Source organism: Thalassophryne amazonica, chromosome 5, assembly GCF_902500255.1.
Source record: "Thalassophryne amazonica chromosome 5, fThaAma1.1, whole genome shotgun sequence".
NCBI classification, from domain to species: domain Eukaryota; kingdom Metazoa; phylum Chordata; class Actinopteri; order Batrachoidiformes; family Batrachoididae; genus Thalassophryne; species Thalassophryne amazonica.
In genome coordinates, this window is record NC_047107.1 from 94630502 (window position 1) to 94656518 (window position 26017).

General features: G+C 42.4%; 1 long non-coding RNA gene across 1 annotated transcript; it reads right to left on the reverse strand.

Annotated features, from left to right (window-relative positions):
• Positions 1-293: 293 nt before the first annotated feature.
• LOC117509836 lies at positions 294-17296 on the reverse strand. The gene is made up of 3 exons (XR_004560554.1): positions 17173-17296; positions 10992-10995; positions 294-304 (listed from the first exon to the last, which is right to left on the reverse strand). It is a non-coding gene; the product is annotated as an uncharacterized LOC117509836 (long non-coding RNA).
• Between the last annotated feature and the right edge of the window lie 8721 nt (positions 17297-26017).

Sequence of the window (26017 nt, forward strand, 5' to 3'; positions counted from 1 at the left end):
CTTCTATTTCCATACCATAAGTCAGAACAAGATCTAAGATATGATTAAAGTGGTGGGTGGACTCATTTACATTTTGAGCAAAGCCAATAGAGTCTAATAATAGATTAAATGCAGTGTTGAGGCTGTCATTCTCAGCATCTGTGTGGATGTTAAAATCGCCCACTATAATTATCTTATCTGAGCTAAGCACTAAGTCAGACAAAAGGTCTGAAATTCACAGAGAAACTCACAGTAACGACCAGGTGGACGATAGATAATAACAAATAAAACTGGTTTTTGGGACTGCCAATTTGGATGGACAAGACTAAGAGTCAAGCTTTCAAATGAATTAAAGCTCTGTCAGGGTTTTTGATTAATTAATAAGCTGGAATGGAAGATTGCTGCTAATCCTCCGCCTCGGCCCGTGCTACGAGCATTCTGACAGTTAGTGTGACTCGGGGGTGTTGACTCATTTAAACTAACATATTCATCCTGCTGTAACCAGGTTTCTGTAAGGCAGAATAAATCAATATGTTGATCAATTATTATATCATTTACCAACAGGGACTTAGAAGAGAGAGACCTAATGTTTAATAGACCACATTTAACTGTTTTAGTCTGTGGTGCAGTTGAAGGTGCTATATTATTTTTTCTTTTTGAATTTTTATGCTTAAAATAGATTTTTACTGGTTATTGGTGGTCTGGGAGCAGGCACCGTCTCTACGGGGATGGGGTAATGAGGGGATGCCAGGGGGAGAGAGAAGCTGCAGAGAGGTGTGTAAGACTACAACTCTGCTTCCTGGTCCCAACCCTGGATAGTCACGGTTTGGAGGATTTAAGAAAATTGGCCAGATTTCTAGAAATGAGAGCTGCTCCATCCAAAAGTGGGATGGATGCCGTCTCTTCCTAACAAGACCAGGTTTTCCCCAGAAGCTTTGCCAATTATCTATGAAGCCCACCTCATTTTTTTTTATGTGTTATATAAACACATAAATGAAGTGGTTTTACAGAGACCTGCCACTGACATCACAGTGCCACTGTAGTCTGACTGGCTGTCATTCCTGCTACGCAAAAAAACAAACAAAAAAAAAAAATACAAATGGAACAGAATGAAACAGAATCTGACTTTTTAACTTCTTAAAATAGGTCAAGGTTAGCCATCACTGAACTTGTCCAAGGTCTGTGTCCCAAGAACCTCCCCTGTGAATTTGAGGACTCTGATAGTAATAGGACTGGAACTGTGCTGAGTACAGACAGATGGACAGACAGACAGACAAATCGACACAAAGTCTTCACAATACCCGGTGGCCAAATTTGATGGCCTCAGGTAATGAATCGCATAATGGAGAGAGTCCTACTTGGCACCTCATACTATGACATATAAGCTTTCATTCAAAATTCTATTCTTTATTTCTTAGAAATAATTGTAATTACTTGTATGAGTACTTGTTCAATTTCAGTTTATTCATTTTATGTAGCGCCACTTCACAACAATGAATACGTTTGCATGCAGCCAATAATTCTTTCATAACCGGAATATTAGCAATAACCCGGTTGCGCACAGCCATGTAAACACCCGCAAAAACCCGAATATGTTCATATTCCGGTTTTAAAAACCCGAATAAGACCCCTGGGTTACTCCTTTTCTAACCCGAATATCAGGTCATATAAACGCACATTTTGAGGACGGATGGAGCGTGAGATCGACAGACGGATCGGTGCAGCACCGATCGATCTGCATTCCGATCCTCACCTATGGTCATGAGATTTAGCTCAGACTGAAAGAACGAGATCACGAGTACAAACGCCGAGATGAGTTTCCTCCGCAGGGTGGCTGGGCGCTCCCTTAGAGATAGGGTGAGGAGCTCGGTCAATCGGGAGGAGCTCGGAGTCTTCCTCCTCCATGTCGAAAGGAGCCAGTTGAGGTGGCATCTTTCCAGATGCCCCCTGGACACCTCGCTGGAAAGGTGTTCCGGGCATGTCCCATTGGGATGAGGCCCCGGGGAAGACCCAGGACGCTGGAGGGACTACGTCTCTCGGTGGCTTGGGAATGCCTTGGGGTTCCCCCGGAGGAGCTGGGGGAGGTGTGTGTGGATCAGGAGGTCTGGGCGGCTTTGCTTGAGCTGCTGCCCCGCGACCCGACCTCCGGATAAAGCAGAAGAAAATGGATGATGGATGGATAAACGTGCATCGGGATATCCCCATAGAAAGGAACATTTTTTTGTGTTCTGCGCATGTCCTATCCACAAGGAATCTTGGTCTTTTGAGCCGGCAACTACTTGTATGCGGCGCGCCACAACCTGCCGGACACCACAGAAGCAGATGTAAACAACGCATTGTGTTCTGCATCCTTATCAGGCAGGCCAGTCGCTGGCACCGGTCAGCATATCACCACGATTGCTCTCACTGCCTCCGATGCGCTTACCGTGTCTGCGGACTCGGTAAACGCGGGCAGCGGGCCATTCACACCGCCCCCCTCTCTGCTGTGCGGAGCTGTGCCAAATCTCCAGAGACTACGCTCACTGTTTGATGCGGAGGCAGCCTGCAGGAGAGAAAAGTGAGAAACATGTTAATGCCTGTTGAGAAAAGTGTGTAGTAAGGGGTTTTACCCGAAGCAGGATTTGCACAAACGCCAGACCAAATCAAGCACTGGTGGAAGATGTGCGTCGCTGTTTAGATGGGGATTTTCCAAATGATACAATGACCATGTATACAGGAGTAACTCTGTCTGATTAAGCATGTAAACGGGTATTCCTAATGATCAGAAACCGGAATATTGACCTTAACCTGAATATTAAACAGCATGTAAACGCTTCACACAAAACAATTAAAAAAACAAGATAAAAGAATTAAAAGATTACAATGCATAATTTAAAAAATTAAAAGCACAATAAAATAGTAAAAAAGTAAAAAGCATAGAAACAATATGCTAGCCAAAAGAATGAGAAAACAAGTGCGTCTTGAGTCTAGACTTGAAAGTCTCTACAGAATCTAAATGCTTTATTGGTGTAGGAGATCATTCCACAGAACAGGGACACAATAAGAGAAAGCTCTATGACCCACAGACTTTTATTCACCTAGGGACACAAAGTAATCCTGCATCCTGTGAACGCAAAGCCCGCCCGGCCCGCTACAGAGAGTTTAATTAGATCAGCTAGGTAGGGAGGTGCCAGTCCTTGAACAAATTTATAGGCTAGTAACAGAAACCATAACCCTCTGGAGCCAGGGTATAAATAGCCGTTTTTGAGTACTTGTGGTTTTACCTGTTATAATTTACCTTTAAAAAGTGTTTTTCTGGTCTTGTTTGGTGTCATTTTTTTCACCACAACTTCCTTCACCTGTGTGACTTTCCAGTTTTTCATTCATTCTGACCAACTGTATTAACACAGTGAACCTAAAATCACAAAAAACCATCAAATCCAAGAAGGAAAAAGTTTGTTTTTTTTACTATGAAAACCACAAACTTGTTTAACGAACTATTTTCATAACTTCAAATGTAAGTATAAATTGTACATTTCAAAAACATATGTACAAATGTAGCACAAACACAAAGTTAAATACAACTATTTACATAAATGCAGGAAATGCTTCAGGCTTTTTTTTGTACAATTATTTACAAAACAGTCAGATTTCACAATAAGATTTAGAATTTCAAAAACATATGTACAAATATAATGCAGGAAATGCTCATGCTAAATTATTTAGAAAACAATCAGATGTCAAAATAAGATTTCTAATGTAAATATAAATGGTAAATTTCAAAAACATATGTACAGTGTAGTGCAGGATGTGCTGAACTACAAGTATTTGTGCCACTCAAAAAACAATTCCTGTCCAACACAACACAGAGGGGCACATCACAGGCCTGACACTTCCATGGTGTGTCACTCCTCTTGTTGCCCATGTGAAGGCACCGTTGCCACCTCATTCTGCCTTTTGTGGCCTTTTGGCAAGGATCTGTGCCTGTCACAATTGGCACAGGAACATGGTAGGACAGGGAATGTCTTTCACCACCCAGCGTCCATCCTTCGCATCCTTCACCCTTCTCCCCAATGTCTCACCCGAAAACGCATGATTGATGGTAGAACACACAGACACCTCCCCATGTGTTCATCCACTTTACAAACACCAGAGGCTCCTCTCTTATCAATCTTATAGATCCTCTTCAGATTTTTTTGTGAGAGCATTTGCCTCCCTCTGGGGCATCCTCGTCTGTTCTCCCTGTATGTGCCACATGGCCCCAAACTTCATGTTAGCCAGGTCCATGAACAGTTTGGGACTCGTGCAGAGGTGATTTTAGACTTCCAGTTTTAGGGGTGCTTAGCACATTTTTAAAATTTTTAAAATCTAGATGTCCAGAAATACAATTTCCCATAATTTCAGAGTGAAAACATTGTTTGTAAAAGCTGCATTCATTGTCAGATGATAAAAAAAATCCATATATTAGCAATGTATAACGGCCCATACATAAAATTCCTGCATTCTGGTGCAGTTTATATAACAAATAATTTAATCTCCTAATGTGGTGAGGGCAAATAGTAATTGCAACTTAGGAGCAGGTCTGAAATATTCAGAGGCTGATAAAGTACGAGGTCTGTCCATAAAGTATAGGTCCTTTTTATTTTTTTCAAAAACTATATGGATTTCATTCATATGTTTTTACGTCAGACATACTTGAACCCTTGTGCGCATGCGTGAGTTTTTCCACGCCTGTCGGTGACGTCATTCGCCTGTGAGCACTCCTTGTGGGAGGAGTCGTCCAGCCCCTTGTCGGAATTCCTTTGTCTGAGAAGTTGCTGAGCGACTGGCGCTTTGTTTGATCAAAATTTTTTCTAAACCCGTGAGACACATCGAAGTGGACATGGTTCGAAAAATTAAGCTGGTTTTCAGTGAAAATTTTAACGGCTGATGAGAGATTTTGAGGTGACACTGTCGCTTTAAGGACTTCCCACGGTGCGAGACGTCGCGCTGCGTTCTCAGGCGGCGTCATCAGCCTGTTTCAAGCTGAAAACCTCCACATTTCAGGCTCTATTGATCCAGGACGTCGTGAGAGAACAGAAAAGTTTCAGAAGAAGTCGGTTTCAGCATTTTATCCGGATATTCCACTGTTAAAGGAGATTTTTTTAATGAAAGATGTGTTGTCGGGTCCGCGCGTCGGCTCGCAGCCGCCGCGACGCTCCGCCACAGAAAAAACACCTCTGTTGGAATCCTTAAGGACAAGTTGGAACATGTCCAGCTGTTAAACAATTTCTCATATACTCACTCCACTGAAAGCCATCAAAAGCCGCCTGGATTTTACAAATGGTTATCAACACGGAGGTGTTTTTCCTGTGCCGCCGCTCCGCGCCGGCTGCGTCCCGATGTGCGGACCCGTCCGCACGTCTTTCATTAAAAAAATCTCCTTTAACAGTGGAATATCCGGATAAAATGCTGAAACCGACTTCTTCTGAAACTTCTCTGTTCTCTCACGACGTCCTGGATCAATAGAGCCTGAAATGTGGAGGTTTTCAGCTTGAAACAGGCTGATGACGCCGCCTGAGAGCGCAGCACGACGTCTCGCACCGTGGGAAGTCCTTAAAGCGACAGTGTCACCTCAAAATCTCTCATCAGCTGTTAAAATTTTCACTGAAAACCAGCTTAATTTTTCGAACCATGTCCACTTCGATGTGTCTCACGGGTTTAGAAAAAATTTTGATCAAACAAAGCGCCAGTCTCTCAGCAACTTCTCAGACAAAGGAATTCCGACGAGGGGCTGGACGACTCCTCCCACAAGGAGTACTCACAGGCGAATGACGTCACCGACAGGCGTGGAAAAACTCACGCATGCGCACGAGGGTTCATGCATGTCTGACGTAAAAACATATGAATGAAATCCATATAGTTTTTGAAAAAAATAAAAAGGACCTATACTTTATGGACAGACCTCGTATATTATCCTTGTTTTTATATTAGTCTTATGAGCGTATAGTTATTGAAGACTTTTTATTTCATCTTAACAGATTATTATGTCAGTACTTAGTACAGAACACTCACCCTGGTATCACTTTTCAATTATATTTAGACAGTTTTAGGCATTACTTAGATTGTGTTTTGGCTATTCATTTATTTATTCTACAAACTGATTGATGTCTCAGTTTTTCTGGCAGCACGCACATCCACGTTGTAAGTCACAAAAATACAGTAGTTGCAGTTGTTATCCATCAGTGAGGTTTAGCGCCGTGTGCAGGAGGACCTGGTTTAGCACAGCGACAGCAGCAATCCACTATAAGGCTGGATGGAGAACACAGATGGTATACTGCAAATAAATGGGTTCAGGATAAGAAATATATGAATATGAATTATTTATTAAATTAACAGCAAAGCATAGAAAGGACAGACAAGATCTAATGAAGTCCTTAAAAGTAAGAAAAATAAAAATGTGTGACTTAAATACCTCTTACCATACCAAAACACCAGTAACACAAGTAAGACAGCTCCACAGTCTGATAAACATATTCAGTTTCCACTTAGCTTCACTTTCCATCCTTTGCTATTCTCAGTGTTCATATCTACTATCACATAAGGTCTATAGAGTGCACAAACCTCACCTGAAGCTTTTTTGCTATTGAAAAAAATGCTCTGATATCCATCACTGCACTGCAGGTTTGGTTTGCCACTTACTACCAACAAATAAAAATACAAAATGAGTTTTATGATTTATGCCTTTTTTTAGCAGGAATTTAAATTATTCAATTATTATCATGCTGTTGCATTAAACTTTATGGTAAAGTTTACTGTCTTAATTCTTAAATGCTTAGTTAAGGACCTTAACTAAGTTAAGGTCAGATCTGTGTACATGGTATTTGATGTAGGAGAGTGATTTGTTCATAGAAGCTACACAGATTGAAGGTCGAGCACCATTTAGTAGCTGACAAGAGGATTTAGTTGAAAAAAAAAGACAACACTGAATCAATCTTACATTTGACCACGCACAGCGCGCACTAATTTGTAGAGCAATATACTGTGTTTAGCGATAGCTAGCTAGCTAGCTGAGTAAAATAAGTACTTTTCAGAAAGTTGCACTTGCTCTTCACATTCAGAGACATAAACTGTGAATAAATCCCTCGCAAATGTGATAGTCACCTGGCAATCACTAGACAGCGCGGCTGGGCGAGGTTACCACCAGCGCTCACAGGACAGCGCCTCTGCTAAATTAGCGCCACCCGCAGCAGCACCACGCGACACAAACACATGACAGAGCAGACGCAGTTGCGGACTGAGAGACAGAGAGATGAATGTAGGAGCGCTTCATGGATTGAACCATTTGCCCAAGAATTGGAGATGATCAAATTACTGGGTTCTTGTAATACATATTTTGGCACAATGCTTGAAATAGGCTGTTTAAAAAAATAGTAGAATAGAAGCATATATATATATATATATATATATATATATATATATACGAGGTCTGTTAGAAAAGTATCCGACCTTATTATTTAAAAAAAAAACATATGGATTTGAATCACGTGTGATTGCATCAGACAAGCTTGAACCCTCATGCGCATGCGTGTGCGTGGCACATTTCACTGTTACAGGAGTTTTTGTCATGGAAAGAGAAGCTGCTCCAACGTGCGTCGCGGTGCAGCCGCTCGGCGCAAAGCAACGCCGTGATGAAGCCTCACGGGACATGTTCTGGCATGTCCAGCTCATGCACAATCACAATCGGATATTCACATGACTGGAAAGCAACCGGAATCCGTCTGAAATCCACCTGAAGCTGTCCTGAGAGACCAACACTGAGGTGGTTTTGTCCCGCGTAATGAACGGAGCCGTGGCGCGTCCCTCGGCTTTTCTTTCCATGAAAAAAACTCCTGTAATGGTGGAATGTGCCAGAAAAAGTGCTGATGTCCACATCTTCTGCCTTTTTATGAAAGTCAGACGAGGTCCCGGATCAACAAAGCTTTCACATGGAAATGATCTGGTTGTTCCAGTGGGGTGTCAGCCTGTCGATGGGGGCTGGGAGCGCGCCGCGCTCTCAGCAGTTGTGGGCCATCCTTAAAGCGGCAGTAACACCCTGTAATCTGTTTAATCCCCATAAAATCGTCCCTGAAAGCCATATTAATTTTTTGAACGGTGTCCACCTGGAGGTCTCTCACAGTTTCTGGAAAAAAATTGATGCAGCAAAGCTCCAAATCGTTCAGACATTTATTCGCAATAAAAAATAGACGAGAGGGGTGGACCACACCTCACTCAAAGCCTGCTGACAGGTGAATGACGCAACCGACAGGCATGAAAACCTCACGCATGCGCACAAGGGTTCAAGCTTGTCTGATGCAATCACACGTGATTCAAATCCATATGGTTTTTAAAAAAATAATAAGGTCAGATACTTTTCTAACAGACCTCATGGGCATGCGAGAGTTTTTTCACGCCTGTCGGTTACATCATTCGCCTGTGGGCAGTCTTTGAGTGAGGAGTCGCCCACCCTCTTGTTGATTTTTTCATTGTTTAGGAATGGCTCAGAGACTGCTGCTTTGTTTGATCAAAATTTTTCAAAACTGTAAGGCACAACTGAGTGGACACCATTCGATAAATTCAGCTGGTTTTCGGTAAAAATTTTAACGGCTGATGAGAGATTTTGGTCTGGTAGTGTCGCCGTAAGGAGGGCCCACGGCACCTGACGGCGATCTGCGCTTCGAGGCGGCAGCGTCTCGCCGTTTCAAGTTGAAAACTTCCACATTTCAGGCTCTGTTGACCCAGTAAGTCGTCAGAGAACAGAGAACTTTCAGAAGAAGTCAGCATGAGGAGTTTATTCGAACATTCCATTGTTAACGGACATTTTGTAATGAAAGAACGTGCGGGCAGAGTCGCATGTCAGGCCGGACCCGACCGTGGGGGGTCGCGACAGGAAAAACACCTCCGTTGGAAACCTTAACGGGCAAGTTGGAACATGCCCAAGCTGTTAAACTATGTCTCAGTTACTCACTTGTTGAAAGCCATCAAAAGCCGCCTGAATTTTACAAATGGTTTTCAACATGGAGGTGTTTTTCCTGTCGCGGTGCACACAGATTTGCCGAGTCGTCACAGAAACGACTCGGCAAATTTGCGCACGTCTTTCATTAAAAAATGTCCTTAAACAGTGGAATGTCCGCATAAAGTCCTCATGCCGGCCTCTTCTGAATCTTCTCTGTTCTCTCACGACGTCCTGGGTGAATTAAGCCTTAAATTAGGATGTTTTCAGGTCGAAACAGGCCGACGACAGTGCCTGGAAGCGCTGCATGACGTCCTGCTCTGTGGGAAGTCTTTACACCGACAGAAACACCCCATAATCTCTCATCAGCCGTTAAACTTTTCACCGAAAACCAGCTTAATTTCTCGAATAGTGTCCACTCGGATATTCCTCACAGGTCCAGAAAAAATTTTGATAAAGCAACGCGCGCCGCGCAGCGTGTGAAACAAAGGAATTCAGCCGAGAGAGCGGGACCACATCTCACTCAAGGCCTGCCTACAGGGAAATGACGTCACCGACACGCTTGAAAAAACTGGATGCAGTTCTCCCATTATATATAGCATTTGAATGTCCCGCCACTGAAAAATGTGCACACCCCGTGACCAGCTTCCTGCGGAGCACCAAGCCTAAAATATGTCACTCCATGTATACTCAACAAAAATATAAACGCAACACTTTTGGTTTTGCTTCCATTTTGTATGAGATGAACTCAAAGATCTAAAACTTTTTCCACATACACAATATCACCATTTCCCTCAAATATTGTTCACAAACCAGTCTAAATCTGTGATAGCACTTCTCCTTTGCTGAGATAATCCATCCCACCTCACAGGTGTGCCATATCAAGATGCTGATTAGACACCATGATTAGTGCACAGATGTGCCTTAGATTGTCCACAATAAAAGGCCACTCTGAAAGGTGCAGTTTTGTTTCATTGGGGGGGATACCAGTCAGTATCTGGTGTGACCACCATTTGCCTCATGCAGTGCAACACATCTTCTTCGCATAGAGTTGATCAGGTTGTCAATTGTGACCTGTGGAATGTTGGTCCACTCCTCTTCAATGGCTGTGCGAAGTTGCGACGACGAACTGGAGTCAGGTCGAGACCCCGATGAGGACGATGAGCATGCAGATGAGCTTCCCTGAGACGGTTTCTGACAGTTTGTGCAGAAATTCTTTGGTTATGCAAACCGATTGTTTCAGCAGCTGTCCGAGTGGCTGGTCTCAGACGATCTTGGAGGTGAACATGCTGGATGTGGAGGTCCTGGGCTGGTGTGGTTACACGTGGTCTGCAGTTGTGAGGCTGGTTGGATGTACTGCCAAATTCTCTGAAACGCCTTTGGAGACGGCTTATGGTAGAGAAATGAACATTCAATACACGAGCAACAGCTCTGGTTGACAATCCTGCTGTCAGCATGCCAATTGCACGCTCCCTCAAATCTTGTGACATCTGTGGCATTGTGCTGTGTGATAAAACTGCACCTTTCAGAGTGGCCTTTTATTGTGGGCAGTCTAAGGCACACCTGTGCACTAATCATGGTGTCTAATCAGCATCTTGATATGGCACACCTTTGAGGTGGGATGGATTATCTCAGCAAAGGAGAAGTGCTCACTATCACAGATTTAGACTGGTTTGTGAACAATATTTGAGGGAAATGGTGATATTGTGTATGTGGAAAAAGTTTTAGATCTTTGAGTTCATCGCATACAAAATGGGAGCAAAACCAAAAGTGTTGCGTTTATATTTTTGTTGAGTGTAGATCGTATCGGCTCACGCCCCTGGCAGCCGTTAGCGGCAGAAACTTTGATTAAACACAGCTCTCAGGGACTTGTTTGTCAATATGCCTGACCAGTGTGTCGCAGCATATTGCAGAAACACAAGGACGAAAGGTTTTCAAGTTTTCAAAGTACTTTTCAAGTACAGGCAGATTGATCAAAAGTCGCGGTGTTGTGTGATCCACGAAATGTCCGGCTGCCGCTCCCTCCGCTCGCATACACGCATTTGCTCCCGACAGCAGACACTTTCCTCTACCATCTCCATGTTCTCACTGCTCACAGGAACACATAAATTGTCAACCCCAAATAATATGTTCACAATAATCTTGAAATGGTCAAGGAACGTACGTAGTAAACACGGCGGCGGCATGTAAACACGACGGCGGCATGTAAACACGACGGCGGCATGTAAAAACACCGGCAGCATGTAAACACGGCGGTGGCATGTAAAAACACCGGCGGCATGTAAACACGACGGTAGCATGTAAAAACACCGGCGGCATGTAAACACGGCGGCGGCATGTAAAAACACCGGCGGCATGTAAACACGGCAGCATGTAAACACGGCAGCATGTAAACACGACGGCGGCATGTAAGCACGACGACGGCATGTAAGCACGACAGCATGTAAACACGGCAGCATGTAAACACGGCAGCATGTAAACACGGCAGCATGTAAACACGACGGCGGCATGTAAGCACGACGGCGGCATGTAAGCACGACAGCGGCATGTAAGCACGACGGTGGCATGTAAGCACGACGGCAGCATGTAAACACGGTGGCGGCATGTAAACACGACGGCGGCATGTAAACACGACGGCATGTTCAGTGTTGTTTTTGGCGATCTTTTTCTAAACCTTCGCCGTTTATTTCCTATTCTTTCGTGAAAATAACGTAACTAAACACGGATGAATGCAATGCCAGGCACTCAAAAATGGCAAAAACCCGAAGGTAATGACGGTGGTCCACAAGTAATAGCTGCGCTGTCACGGCTCCTGAACAATAACAAAGGTGGTAAACAGACGCTTGAATCGAAAATGCTATACAGTAATTAGAGTGTTATAAACAGCAGCAACAAAAATCAAAGCCTACCTTACCATTCCATATTCTGCAGCCTTTCAAAATCCATCGGAATTGGCACGTCTCTTGCCTCTGCTTTGGCTCCACCATAAACACCGTCGGCATTATTTTCGCTGCCAGAATGCTCCTGTTTGAATGTTCGTCCGAAAGATACGGCTCCAATCTGTAGGGTCTAATCACTACTGCGACATCCTCAGGATCCGAGTCAGAAATAATCCACACTTGAAGAGGAGTCAGAAAAGTTCTTGATCTTGTCACTGTCCATGCTGAGGTCCATCTGTTCCTGTTGTTAATCTAACAGACAAAGACGGGACTCTACATTCTGTGACATCACGGCATCACGTGACCGCTGATGGAACGCTACCAGCACGCTTTCCAAGAAACACACTTTTGCCGAACTGTACACACTTTATTTCTCAGTGATAATAATTAAAACCACTTTCAACTTACTATATGTATATTTTGATATTTATTTTTTAGTTTTACCTAATTTTTAGGTGTCATATCCACTTTAAGAGTGTGCATATCATGAATGCTTGGTCTTGTTGGATTTGTGAGAATCTACTGAATCTACTGGTACCTTGTTTAGCTGTGGTACCCAGTACCAAGCGAGGATGGCTGGATCGGGTTCATGACCACATCGTACGACAGCCTGTGCTCACTTGTGGTCACAGTCTTGCCAGTGTAAATGAAGAGTTCAGGCGCAAAACCCTGTATCTCCACCAGACCAGTCTTGTTTTAAATAAGGATATTTACCTGATATATTTACCTGTCCATGAATCATTCTTTCTCATGAAATGGTTATGATGCACTGAACAAAATAGCAGAATCTCAAAAATCAACCTTTATTCAGAAATGTGTTAATTAGCAATCTTTAATAGATTTGGCTCCAAAACCTGATATCGCCACCTTCAGTTTGTTTGCAAAACTCAATAAGTCCATCACTTTAATGTACGCCAATGCTGCGTTTGCTCATAGCAGAGGTCTCAAACCGGTTCCAGAAGGGGCCAAGAGGGTGCAGGCTTTCTGTGCAACCACCCACTCCAGCATGTGATTTCACTGATTAACATCACTTTGAGCAGGTGAAATCAGTTAATCAGTGAAATCACCTGCTGGAGTGGGTGGTTGCACAGAAAGTCTGCACCCTCTCGGCCCTTTCTGGAACCGGTTTGAGACCTCTGGCTCATAGGCAGGAAATGCTCATGCTAAACTATTTATAAATGTCAGTTATGAATGTCATATTTGCGTCATTCTTGACACATTCTTGACATTGTTATCCGTCTTGATTAGTGGTGAGCCTTAATAGAGCGTGACAGTGTTCTTCTCTGATGTGCGCACACTTAAACCCTGCTGCACCACATTCAGTTTCATTGCTGCAGTATGCTGAAGGACAGTGACGCCAAGTGGGTTAAAAGTTTCATTCCAATGCTCCTCAGCGTGCTCCTGCGCCTGATGTTTGGGAAAACGAGGGAGACGAGAGCCGTCTAAAGCCACACATCTGGCTTTCTACGTCTCCTCCTCCTCTCTGTGCCACTCTGTGGCATAGAACCCAACCAAGCATGCAGTCACAAAGTTCTTCTGGTGTGGATTTAAAGGAGCAAACTGGAGTGATCTGAATTGTTCATCAGCTGATGGATGAATATGGGTATGTGTGGAGACAGTTTGCCTCATTCACAATGTGACAGAACTTAACGATGCGCTGTTATGCGCAATAGCGCGCAACAGTGCGAAGCATTATTCTTGGCTGTGCGTAATGGTTCCTGATACTGCTCCACCAACACGTTACATTAATCATAACGCGTGGTAGCAGGTTTCAGCAGTTCCTGAGGACACCTGACGCCTCTGCCTCAAATCATCACATTCGTGATCAGTAGCCAAGAATGTATACTTTGTGGCATTCGTGACTTACCATCGTTATGAGTAAACGCAGCATTAGTGAAGGTCTCGTGGGCACCGCAATCTTTGTGTCATGTGACCAAGATACATGCTAGTGAGTGGTGCGCTGGTCACTATGTGGTTTTGCACACAAACTGGGATGGCGCTTACGAGGTTCTGCATACAAACTGCATCTTCACTTGCATGTACCACAGCATTTATGGGGTGTTGCAGCAGAATTGATTTTGTTATCGAATACGAGCCTCGGTCCAGTTGTATTTTTTTTCCTAATGCCTTGTTTTTTGCAGCAATTTTATTGGTGTTGGTGCAAATTGTTCTAATTGTGTCAGTTGCAAAAAACAAAAGAAAAAGGTCTTTTGGACTTTGGGTAGAAAATGTATCAACCTGGACTCCTGGTGTTCTCCAAGGCTGAAATCTGCTTGCTTCTGGACCAGTGTCTGCATCCTCCTCTGTGTTCCAACAGTCAGCTCTGGGGCGTGTCTCTGCTGTGTGTCCCAGCGGAGATATGGGTCTGGAAACAGAAGCGCAAGCTCCGACCCTCTCTTCAGAGCTCTGTGCGCAAGATGGTGGATCCACTTGCTTTGGTTGCTCCTCCAAAACAGAAGAGGGATCATCTCTTTCATGACCAGAATCCTCACTGTCAGTTTCAGACTCTGACAACGCGCTGCATGATCCATCTTCCTCCAGTTCAAAAAATAACTGAAGCGCTTGCACCACATTCATTAAATGCCTGATTTTTACAAAAAAACCCAAACAACAACAAAACACTAACCACTCATGCTTCCCAGCAGTAACAAAGAGAAAATGCACACACAATCAGACCCACCTGGTGTGGGTGGGCTGTGCTCAAACACACATGGGGTTAGTGACTTCTGTTTGGTGGAAAATTTCAGAAGCCATCCAATGAGGAAGAAGGAGTCATATTTCTTCCCACCACTGTTGCTGCTGCAGTAGAGAAGGAAATGATCCTTTTGGCTGCGTGTGTGTACATAAATGCGCAGCGAAAAATGTCAGTAATATTAATGAAAACGCACTCATAAGTCAGGTTATACTAGGCTTATTAACAAAATTTAAAAAGTGCTATAAAGGTTGAAGTCTCCACATTCAACACACATTTAAAGGGAGCCTCAGGGTGCAGCAGATTGAGTGTTACATCTGCTTAATTAGGTCATGTGACTTTTTACACGAGGGCACGCCATTCAACTCCAGAGGGTTAAAATCTGATCTCACAGAGACAGGAAGCCAGTGAAGAGATGCCAAAATGGGTGTTATGTGGTCAAACTTTCTGCTCTGTGATACTTGTTGATATGGAAGTACTTATTGATTTAGTGTTGCGAATGAAACTGAAGCAATAATTACTTGTTTGGAGTTGGATTCATTCAGCATCCACTATTCCAAATGCCCCTCTGTTTTTGTGCACAAGTCCATGTCACTTGAAATGGGTTTCACACCTTGTGACTGCTCACAGAGTCCTTGTTAGCACATTTTGATTAAACCTAGTTAAAGCTGATGAAGTCGTTCACCTGCCTGGCTCATTTTATCTCTGATATTGCCGCACCATGGTCCTTTCTAATAACTGAATAACTTTCTAATATCTCCATTGTATTTGCTTTGCTGCAGTCCTGCTGGTACAACATTAGCAGTCTCGTGATGCAGTGCTAATGCCAGTGGTCGGTGTGCCATAGTTTCTCTCTGCTTGAATAATTGATGCCTTGATTGCCTGGGTATTCATGGACACAAAAAGGCTTTACCTATTCTGTCTAACACACTGCTTGAATCTTAAATAGCTTTCCTACGTGGCAGGAAGCTCAGGGTAGCAAGATGCACAGCTCAGAAACAGTACAGTACAGCAAGCATCCTTCACCATCTCATTACCTCAAGGCACTGGTAAAAGACATTACATTTGACATATTCATTTTATTCAAGGTGTGTCCTACAGTTTAATGTAGCCTAGTACTTCTCATTGGCAGGCTGAAAGAAAAAAGAAGCCTCAGCCTTGACTGCGTCACGCTTTTGTATGTTCTTTCAATCACAAAATCAATCTTGATGTATTTATTTTCCCCGCAAAGATATTCTATGCACTCAAATGGCTGTTGTAGAGGGAATTATGTGAATCTACTTGAGATGCACGTCTGCACACCTTGTCTGAGGTGACCTTGCAGAATCCCACGCTCCATGAAAGCATTAACTGGCTGTGTTTGCCTCTGCAGCTCACTGATGCCGCAGTTATTTATTCGTGTTTGCACTCTGCTGGTGTTTAAATCCTGTAATTAAAAGGGATTTGTGTACAAAGAGCAGCAAAGTGATGAAGGCTCTTAAAGGTGAGAATTAGTGTCAGAGAACACCACTCTGCATGAAACTTTACAGCACCCGCAGAGAATGCATTATGTGGCACACAGCCCGCCGCTTGCTGCGGTAACAATTGTGCCACTCGTGTCAGGGTGTAATAGACCAAAAATGTCTCTGTGAGACAACAAACATGCGAGAGGGGCTCTTGACTGACAATTAAACAATTAAAGTGTCAGTCCTCTGTCCTTAAAGGTCAATTGCTTCACTGATATTACGTAGCCCATTGGCACATAATGGCTTCCCATTCCAGCTCCTCCAGGGCTCAGTTGATTCATTGCGGTGCTGTACCCACGGTGTGACAGATCTGGATCCTCTCTGACTTAATGTTGTTGTTAACTTTGTTATGAATTGGATGGAAGAAAAGTATTTCTGCTTCACTGTTTGGATGATTTTCATTTCTGATGGAGATTACAACCTCACCAAGGATGAATTTTAAGCCCCTGCTCTCTCTCTATGAAAACTACTGAAGATGATTTTCCATTTATGTTTTTTTTTTTTTTTTTTTTACTCCGCTTTCTTCATTCCAGCTCAAAATGTAATGTCATGACTTTCTCTATTGCTTATACTGCTTACTCCGATTAAGGGTCATGGTGGGGCAGGAACCTATCCCAGCAGTCACAGGGCGTGAGGCCGGGTACACCATGGACATAGAGACAAACAAACACATTCACACTCACACCTACGCCCAATTATAGTTTCCAGTTCACCTAACCTGCATGTCTTTGAATGTGGGAGGAAGACGGGACACCTGGACAGAACCCATGCAAACATGGGGAAAACATGCAAACTCCACATACAAGGGCCCCAGGTGGGAAGCGATCCCACAACCTTCTTGTTGTGAGGCAACAATGCTAATCACTAAGTCACTGTGATGCCCACATATGGAATCATCTTATGTGCTTTTGCTTTTACATCCCAACTCATGTTAAAAGCATAGATTGCTTATATACTGGACCAACCTTCTGTGATGTCGCCCAGAGCTTTTCTGAAGAGAGGGTTTGCAGTTCAAATGGGGGCAGTATGTTTTCCGTCTTGTGTATCTTGTGCGCACAGAGTAGCATTTTGCGTGCTCAAGTCAAACGTCACCTATATTAAATTTACTTATTTATTTGATCTCCATTAGCTGTAACAAGTACAGCTACTCTTCCTGGAGTCAACCCAACATGGTGCTCACAGAACAGTGTTTCCACCAGCCTTCACACACCACACATACATATATAAATAATAAAAACGGAAATACCCCCCCCTCCCCACACACACACACACACACATACACACACACTCATCTACACACACATTGACAGGACCCAGTTTATAGAGAAACCTTTGGCTCAATATGGTTACTCACAGTTAATTCATTCTTGTCAAACAATTGACTACAAATAATTTCCTAGAATGGTCAATAAATCCAAATTTTAAATTCTAAGAAGATGCCTTTTCAAAAGAACTTTAAAGTGATGTTTACTGGTTGCATTAATAATGTCCCTTGGCAAGGTGTTCCAGCCAAACATTGCTCTATACATTACCGCACTTGTTCCTTTATTTGTTTTCACTTTAGGTATTATAACTCTGCCCTCCACAGCATGTCTAGTATCATAATCATGTTCATTCTGACTGAACAATAATTCTTTATAAAGTACATTTGGAGATTTAGTTGTAAGACTACTCCTCTGTAATGATCATAATGTCCCATATACATTATGTAAGGTGAGGGGATGGCAATGTATATGTTTTTTCCATCATCCCAAAATCATTTTGGGATTACTGGGAGTGCCCTTGCATGGCTGACATCATACTTGACCAGTCGTTCTCACTGTGTTTTGTACAGTCACACTACCTCTAACCTGAGTGACATGAAATTTGTGGTTCCACATGGGTCCATCTTAGGCCCCCTGCTTTTCTCCCTTTATATAGCACCCCTTGGGCACATATTGTGGTGTTTTGGGATTACCTTTCACTGCTCTGCTGATGATACTCAGTTATACATGCCAATAACTGCTGGTAATCTTGTTCATATAAAATCCTTAGAAGATTACCTTGCATCAGTGAGAAGCTGGATGTCCAGAAACTTCCTACTTTTAAACTCTGATAGGACTGAAATGATGGTTCTTGGTCCACTGATACATCGGCATCAATTTGACCAGTTAATGCTTAGCCTAGGCTTGTGTGTCATACATCCAGTGGTGGGCACAGTCCCGATAATCCGATAATTATCGAAGATAATGTTTTCATTATTGGATTATCTTTTTAGATAACTTTAAAAACCATTATCGGACTAATTATCTTGGGATTATCTTGTCCGATAATTTTTAGACCAATAACGTGGTAAATAAAATTGAACAGCTACAAATATTTATAAAAAAAAATCAGTTGAGCACCTACCTGTTAAATGTTTCATAGCTGATGTGTAGTTCTACCCTCTACAAAACAGAGAAGAGCTGCTTTAAGAAGAAACCGCTCCATCCTCTGTAGACAAAGGAGAACTGGTCCCACACACAAAAAAAAAACAAATTTCTCTTAACCCCATACTGATACATGGGCAATATCACCCAAGTCATCCAGAGGCATACATTTTTAACTTATGGTTCAACTTTTAACCAAACTAATGTTGGACAAGTTATTTAAATTAATGTCATGTCTGAAGTTTTATAAAGAGAAAATATCAGATATATGTTTTAGTTTTAAAGTAATGTGCTAAAGTTTTAGTGTGGATATATATGTTGTGCCCTGCAGTGCATTATGGGTAGGATAGGGTAATCTCAGTACGTTCATGACATGAGAAATGCATTTCAGACACTCTGATCAGGCTCTACGGACAACAGCATTAAACTCTAGTGCCTAAAACTCTCGTGAATATATTCTCTGGGTTTATAGACGTTGTATTGTGTATCGGTTATTAAATTCCACGCATCTTAAATGTTAGCAGACACGGACTATCTGGAATTTTGTTTTGGGCAAGTTTTCAAGGTCTCTACTGCCATCTACTGGCCAGTAGTGTTCATCCCCCTATTGATGTATCCCATAATCCCTTGCGTGCCAAAGAGTCACTGCAGTCGACAACAACATATAGAGAATCAACACGATGACAGTTGTAAATTAATATTATACTACAAAAATGTATTTTTTATGCTTTTCGGCACGTTATTAAGAGACTGCTGCATGATACCCTGAAAACTTGTTAAAACAATTATACAAATATGTGTGTCTTTACGTTTAATCTGCGTGGAATTTAATAAACGCAAACCAAATTTCAGACATATTATATAATTAGTCTCGAACAAAGAGGACAAACAGTGTTGTAAAGAACAATAATCAGACGTTAAAGAGCAAACTTCACTTTCCTACAGAACACATGATCAGGAAGTGACTGTAGCTCACAGCAGCTCCCATTGAAAATAACGGAGAGACAGCCTGTGATTCTCGCATGTTTACATAAAAAAACACAATAACAATGTCTATAAACCCAGAGAACAGGGGCGTCGGAATGGGGGGTTAAGGGTACTATGTACCCAGGGCCCAGAGCATGGGGGGGGGGCACACAAAAACTGGCATTAAATACATTTTTTTGTTGCTTGTTATTAATGTCCATAGAATTCATGTTGTAAAAGAATATATTAGAATGAATGTATAAATGTTTGCAAACATAATTCTGCTCTAACAATAAAATTGAAAGATCTCTGAGGGCCTTTCCACCCCTGCACAGTTGTACAATGGTTTAGTCCAGGCGCACACACACATCCCAAACAGGATCTCACAGAAAGAGGAGGTGTTTAGTAGTGCTGAAACAACTAATTGAGTTAATCGATTATTAAAATAGTTGTCAACTAATGTAGTCATCAATTAGTTGTTAAATACTTTGTTTTACCGCAAATGTTTCATTTCTTTCTTATAAATCAACTGTTTCTGCAGCGCGGCTTTGCTTTGAACCTTGAACCAATCGAAGCAGTGATTCACAGATTGAAGCAGTGCTTCAATCTGGTGCTTTGTTGATTCAGTGTTTTATTTCGCTTATTCTTAATTTTTTCCCACTAAAACCCCAAAGAGCATATGTCTGTGAGTAACATTTACCTTTTTATGTTAATCTGACCTGTTATGGTCTTCTGAAACAGTTGATAGATGTATTTTATAACTTAAAAACAGGACTGATGCTAACGTGTTAGCATGTCTATGGCGTTTTCAATGTTAAAGTTAGCATTAAGCTGTTGCAGCTGTCAGCACATTTGTTTTCTGTATAATAATTCATGGCTCAGCATTTGTTGTCGTAAAAGAGTCAATGTATTAACAAATTGTATTATTTTATCATTTAGTTTTATTTATATATCAATAATAATACTGATAATAGAAACCACAACAATATAGTAATATAACTAATAATGCCAGCAATACAGTTTTAGAGACAACGGACAAAAAGAATCTGATAAAACAAACAGAAAATATTAAACCCCTAACAATGAACATAAATAATATAGAAATAAATAACTGTTTCCTGTGAACACCTAGTGACTCTTAAACCTCCCCTTCATCCCTGTTTTATTAAGTTTAATGACAATTAGTTTTGGTCAAACCACATCTAAGCTGTGTTTTTACACAAGAAAAAAATAAAATGCAGTAAACTGCACATTTGTGTCTTTTTTCATAATATCTTATTAAATATAACATATTACACGTTCGTCAGGCATTTAAAATACTTTTGTGGACTCTTGCTGTAATATATTGTCATATTGAGATTGAGGTTGAGATAGTTGCTGTAGGCATCTAAACCTGATGGAAATCCCTTTGTGGTGTGTCGGTGATGTATGTATGGGCAAAATAAAACAAAACACTACTCCAGGTATGTTTTTGACGAGAATATAACATAACTTTTTTAGAAGGTCAAACAAACGTTGATGTTGTGTGACAAAGGCCTTTTAATAATAACTCACTTAAAGAAATAATGGCAAACTCACATGTAAGTAAAAACAAAACCAAAACGATTAATCGAAAAATAATCGAACGATGAACTGATTAGTAAAATAATCATTAGTTGCAGCCCTAGTGTTTAGGCTGAATAAAATATGTCTTTCCTAAAAAATCAAAGTCGGATTTCAAAAAAGAAGAGAAAAAGGACAGGGAAAGAAAACTAAATGAGGCAAAGCAGCTGCTAACCAAATTTATTGAAAAGAGAGGTGAGCTTGAAAGCTAGCTATATTGAGTTGGGGGTCTGGGGGACCACATTGCACCATTTTTCTAGAAAAATGGTGCCATTTGGTGCATTCCTGTGCATTTTAACAGACTCGGGAATGCACAAATGGCACCATTTTTCTAGAAAATGGTGCAATGTGGTTCCCCCAGACCCCCAACTCAATATGCTCCCCCAAATTTTATAAAAAGGGTTCTGACTCCCAGGTGTGATCTAAGGTAGACTGATTTTAGACCTGGTCTTGATCTAGCATTCGAAATTTGGTGTTTGCGTTACCAAAAAGAACATAACCGTGGGGGTGGGTCTCAATATGGCTAGTACCTAGGGCCCAGAATTTGGTGCTATGCCCCTGCCAGAGAATATATCATGAGAGTTTTAGGCACAATATAATTTATACTCAACAAAAATATAAACGCAACACTTTTGGTTTTGCTCCCATTTTTGTATGAGATGAACTCACAGATCTAAAACTTTTTCACATACACAATATCACCATTTTCCCTCAAATATTGTTCACAAACCAGTCTAAATCTGTGATAGTGAGCACTTCTCCTTTGCTGAGATAATCCATCCCACCTCACAGTGTTGTGCCATATCAAGATGCTGATTAGACACCATGATTAGTGCACAGGTGTGCCTTAGACTGCCCACAATAAAAGGCCACTCTGAAAGGTGCAGTTTTATACACACAGCACAATGCCACAGATGTCGCAAGATTTGATGGGAGCGTGCAATTGGCATGCTGACAGCAGGAATGTCAACCAGAGCTGTTGCTCGTGTATTGAATGTTCATTTCTCTACCATAAGCCGTCTCCAAAGGCGTTTCAGAGAATTTGGCAGTACATCCAACCAGCCTCACAACTGCAGACCACGTGTAACCACACCAGTCCAGGACCTCCACATCCAGCATGTTCACCTCCAAGATTGTCTGAGACCAGCCACTCGGACAGCTGCTGAAACAATCGGTTTGCATAACCAAAGAATTTTTGCACAAACTGTCAGAAACCGTCTCAGGGAAGCTCATCTGCATGCTCGTCGTCCTCATCGGGGTCTCGACCTGACTCCAGTTCGTCGTCGTAACCAACTTGAGTGGAAAAATGCTCACATTCACTGGTGTTTGGCACGTTGGAGAGGTGTTCTCTTCACGGATGAATCCCGGTTCACACTGTCCAGGGCAGATGGCAGACAGCGTGTGTGGCGTTGTGTGGGTGAGCGGTTTTCTGATGTCAATGTTGTGGATCGAGTGGCCCATGGTGGCGGTGGGGTTATGGTATGGGCAGGCCCATTGTTGTGCCATACATCCAAGAACATCACCTCATATTGCAGAAGGATAATGCACGGCCCCATGTTGCAAAGATCTGTACACAATTCTTGGAAGCTGAAAATGTCCCAGTTCTTGCATGGTCACCCACTGAGCATGTTTGGATGCTCTGGACCGGCGTATACGACAGCGTGTACCAGTTCCTGCCAATATCCAGCAACTTCGCACAGCCATTGAAGAGGAGTGGACCAACATTCCACAGGCCCCAATTGACAACCTGATCAACTCTATGCGAAGGAGATGTGTTGCACTGCATGAGGCAAATGAAGGTCACACCAGATACTGACTGGTATCCCCCCCCAATAAAACAAAACTGCACCTTTCAGAGTGGCCTTTTAATGTGGGCAGTCTAAGGCACACCTGTGCACTAATCATGGTGTCTAATCAGCATCTTGATATGGCACACCTGTGAGGTGGGATGGATTATCTCAGCAAAGGAGAAGTGCTCACTATCACAGATTTAGACTGGTTTGTGAACAATATTTGAGGGAAATGGTGATATTGTGTATGTGGAAAAAGTTTTAGATCTTTGAGTTCATCTCATACAAAATGGGAGCAAAACCAAAAGTGTTGCGTTTATATTTTTGTTGAGTGTAGTTTTATGTTGCAATGTTAATGGTGTTGTCTGTGTGCAGCGGTTAAAGTGCAGCCCGATCAGAGCGTCTCAGTACAGTTCTCAGTTACTGAAATCTCGCAGAGCAGCCACCTCTCCAAGGTTTTGTGGGATTTGAAATGTCAATAGGGCGAATAGCCAATATTTATGTGTCAAGACAATATTGAGTGCACGTTTTACAATATAATAAAATATGCGCACATTCTCTCCACATGCAAAACATTTGCAATGACACTTCCAGAGCTCCGTAAAATGCCTGTTTTTACAAAAAAAAAAAGGAATATTTTACAAAAGCACATTTATCTGTAAACACCAACACACGACACACGTCACATTAACGTGTTGGTTTACATAATGAATGACTGAACCAATCAGTGTTTAGCAGAGGCACATTTTACCCAGAATCCTTTGTGATCTGTCTGTTTGTTACAAAACCTCAGAATTAGTGCATTATTCAACATTAAAAGATATATGTTATATTTTATCTTTGTACAAATGACAGAATTGACATTAATGGAGTTATTCTATCGGTATTAATGTTATTTATAAATCAAAACCATAAGTGAGCACTGCTTTATTTTCCAAGAACTCCGCCTGACCGGAGTGTTGTGATTGGTAGGGAGCTGGGCTTTGTGGCTGCTCTCAGCTTGCGTCTGTGCTGGAAGCCATGTGGTAAACAAGAGCTTCCAGCAGGAGGCAAGATGTTCAAAGACAGAAGTGTGGGCTCATTGTTTGGGTTTGTTGTCACGTCTGTTGTTACCAGAAGCGATCGTGGTGTTAAAACTCAAATTCAGTTTATTGGTAGTTACAAATGTACCAGAGACAATACTGGAATTTATCAGTTATCTGTAATGTCCGATACATTTTTGGGTGGTTTATCATTTTATCTTTGTCAGAGATAACTTTTCAGTTATCTGATTATCTGTTATCGAAATGAATTTTTTGGTTATCTGTGCCCACCGCTGCATGCATATCTCACTGACAAAGTGAGGAACCTTGGGGTAATTTTTGATCATCCATTGTCCTTTGATCTCCACATTAGATATATTATGAGGACTGCTTTCTTCCACCTACGAAATATAGCAAAGATTTGTCCCATCCTGTATATGGCTGATGCTGAGACCCTGATCCATGTGTTTATCTCTTCTAGATTGGACTACTGCAATGTTCTATTTTCTGGTTTACCGCAGTCCAGCATTAGGGCTCTTCACCTGCTTCAAAATGCTGCAGCCAGACTTTTGAAACGAAGCAGAAAGTTCGACCACATTACACCCATTTTGGCATCCCTTCACTGGCTTCCTGTCCCAGTGAGATCAGATTTTAAGGTTCTGTTACTAGTCTATAAAATTGTTCATGGACTGGCACCTCCCTACCTAGTTGGCCTAATTAAACCTTACGTACCAGCCCAGGCTTTGCGTTTTCAGGGTGCAGGACTACTTTGTGTCCCTAGGGTGAATAAGAAGTCTGCAGGTCATAGAGTTTTCTCTCATCATGCCCCATGCTCTGTGGAATGAGCTCTCTGCGTCAATAAAACAGTCAGATTCTGTGGAGATTTTCAAGTCCAGACTTAAGATGTACTTATTTTCCCTTTTGTATGGCTAGCATACTGGTATAGTTTTGTTTTATGCTTTTTACTCTTTTAATTAATTTTATTAGGAAGTGGAGCGTGCTGCGGCCTCAACTTTACCTAATTTCTGGGTCTTTTAGTGAAGCTTATGATGTCTGTTCTGATGTTCTGATGTCTGTTTTTTTCTCTCTGTTTAAGGTGCAGCTCCATCCAGAGATGGGAGTTGTATTTGTGCTGGTGACCTTTCTGTCCTGTGCACCAACATCATTTCCTGTATATTCATTTTGTGAATTGTTCTGTAATTTATGTCTGTGGCATGGCCCAAGCAGAAGGTCACCCCTTTGAGTCTGGTCTGCTTGAGGTTTCTTCCTCAGAGGGAGTTTTTCCTTACCACTGTTACTCTGGGGGTTGGTAAGGTTAGACCTTACTTGTGTGAAGCGCCATGAGGCAACTCTGTTGTGATTTGGCACTATATAAATGAAATTATGTTACATGACATCCATCATGGACATGACAGGCCGTCCAGATGTGCACACTACACTGGACAGCGATCGCACTGCACTCCAGCCTCTGTTTGAGCAATTTCAGTTGCACTTCAACAATGTTGGATTGGGACTTTTTTTGGGGGGGGGGGTGTCACATGACACACTGGCATGCCATTCGTGTTGCTGGGAGGGGGGGCACCGCACACTCGCACACCATTTCATTTGTGTCACAGGAGGAGGGGATACCACACACTCGCATGCCATTTCATTTGTGTCATTGGGGGGGCACTCGCATGTCATTTATGTTGCTCGGGGGGGAGGGGCCATTTGTGTGAAGGCAGCCTCAGTTGCACCATTCAGCCAGGGTTCGATGTGGCTGATGATTTCATGCAGTCCTTCGGCCGCAGCACACTTTATCCGACCTGCGTACAACATGCCGTGCAAATGTTGCAAGTACGATGAGATGGCAGCGCGACCTCATGTTGTCCGCCATTCGAATGGGTTTCCGGCGTGAGTGACACGCGAATGTAGACTGCATGTGCTGTGGCCGAATGGTTGTGGTGACTGCTGTACGAGGCATTCGAGGCGCTCCGAAATTTCATGAGTGGCATTCAGATCCTCCTTCATGCGCCATTCGGTCTCAATCATGTCATGTGTGAAGGGGCCCTACCTGTGTATGGAAATCGAGCCATTTGTACATGCCTCTTCTGTATACATATAGGTATGTATAATTTACCTTTGTATGTGGAATAGTGTTGATTTTTCATGATTTCACCTTTCT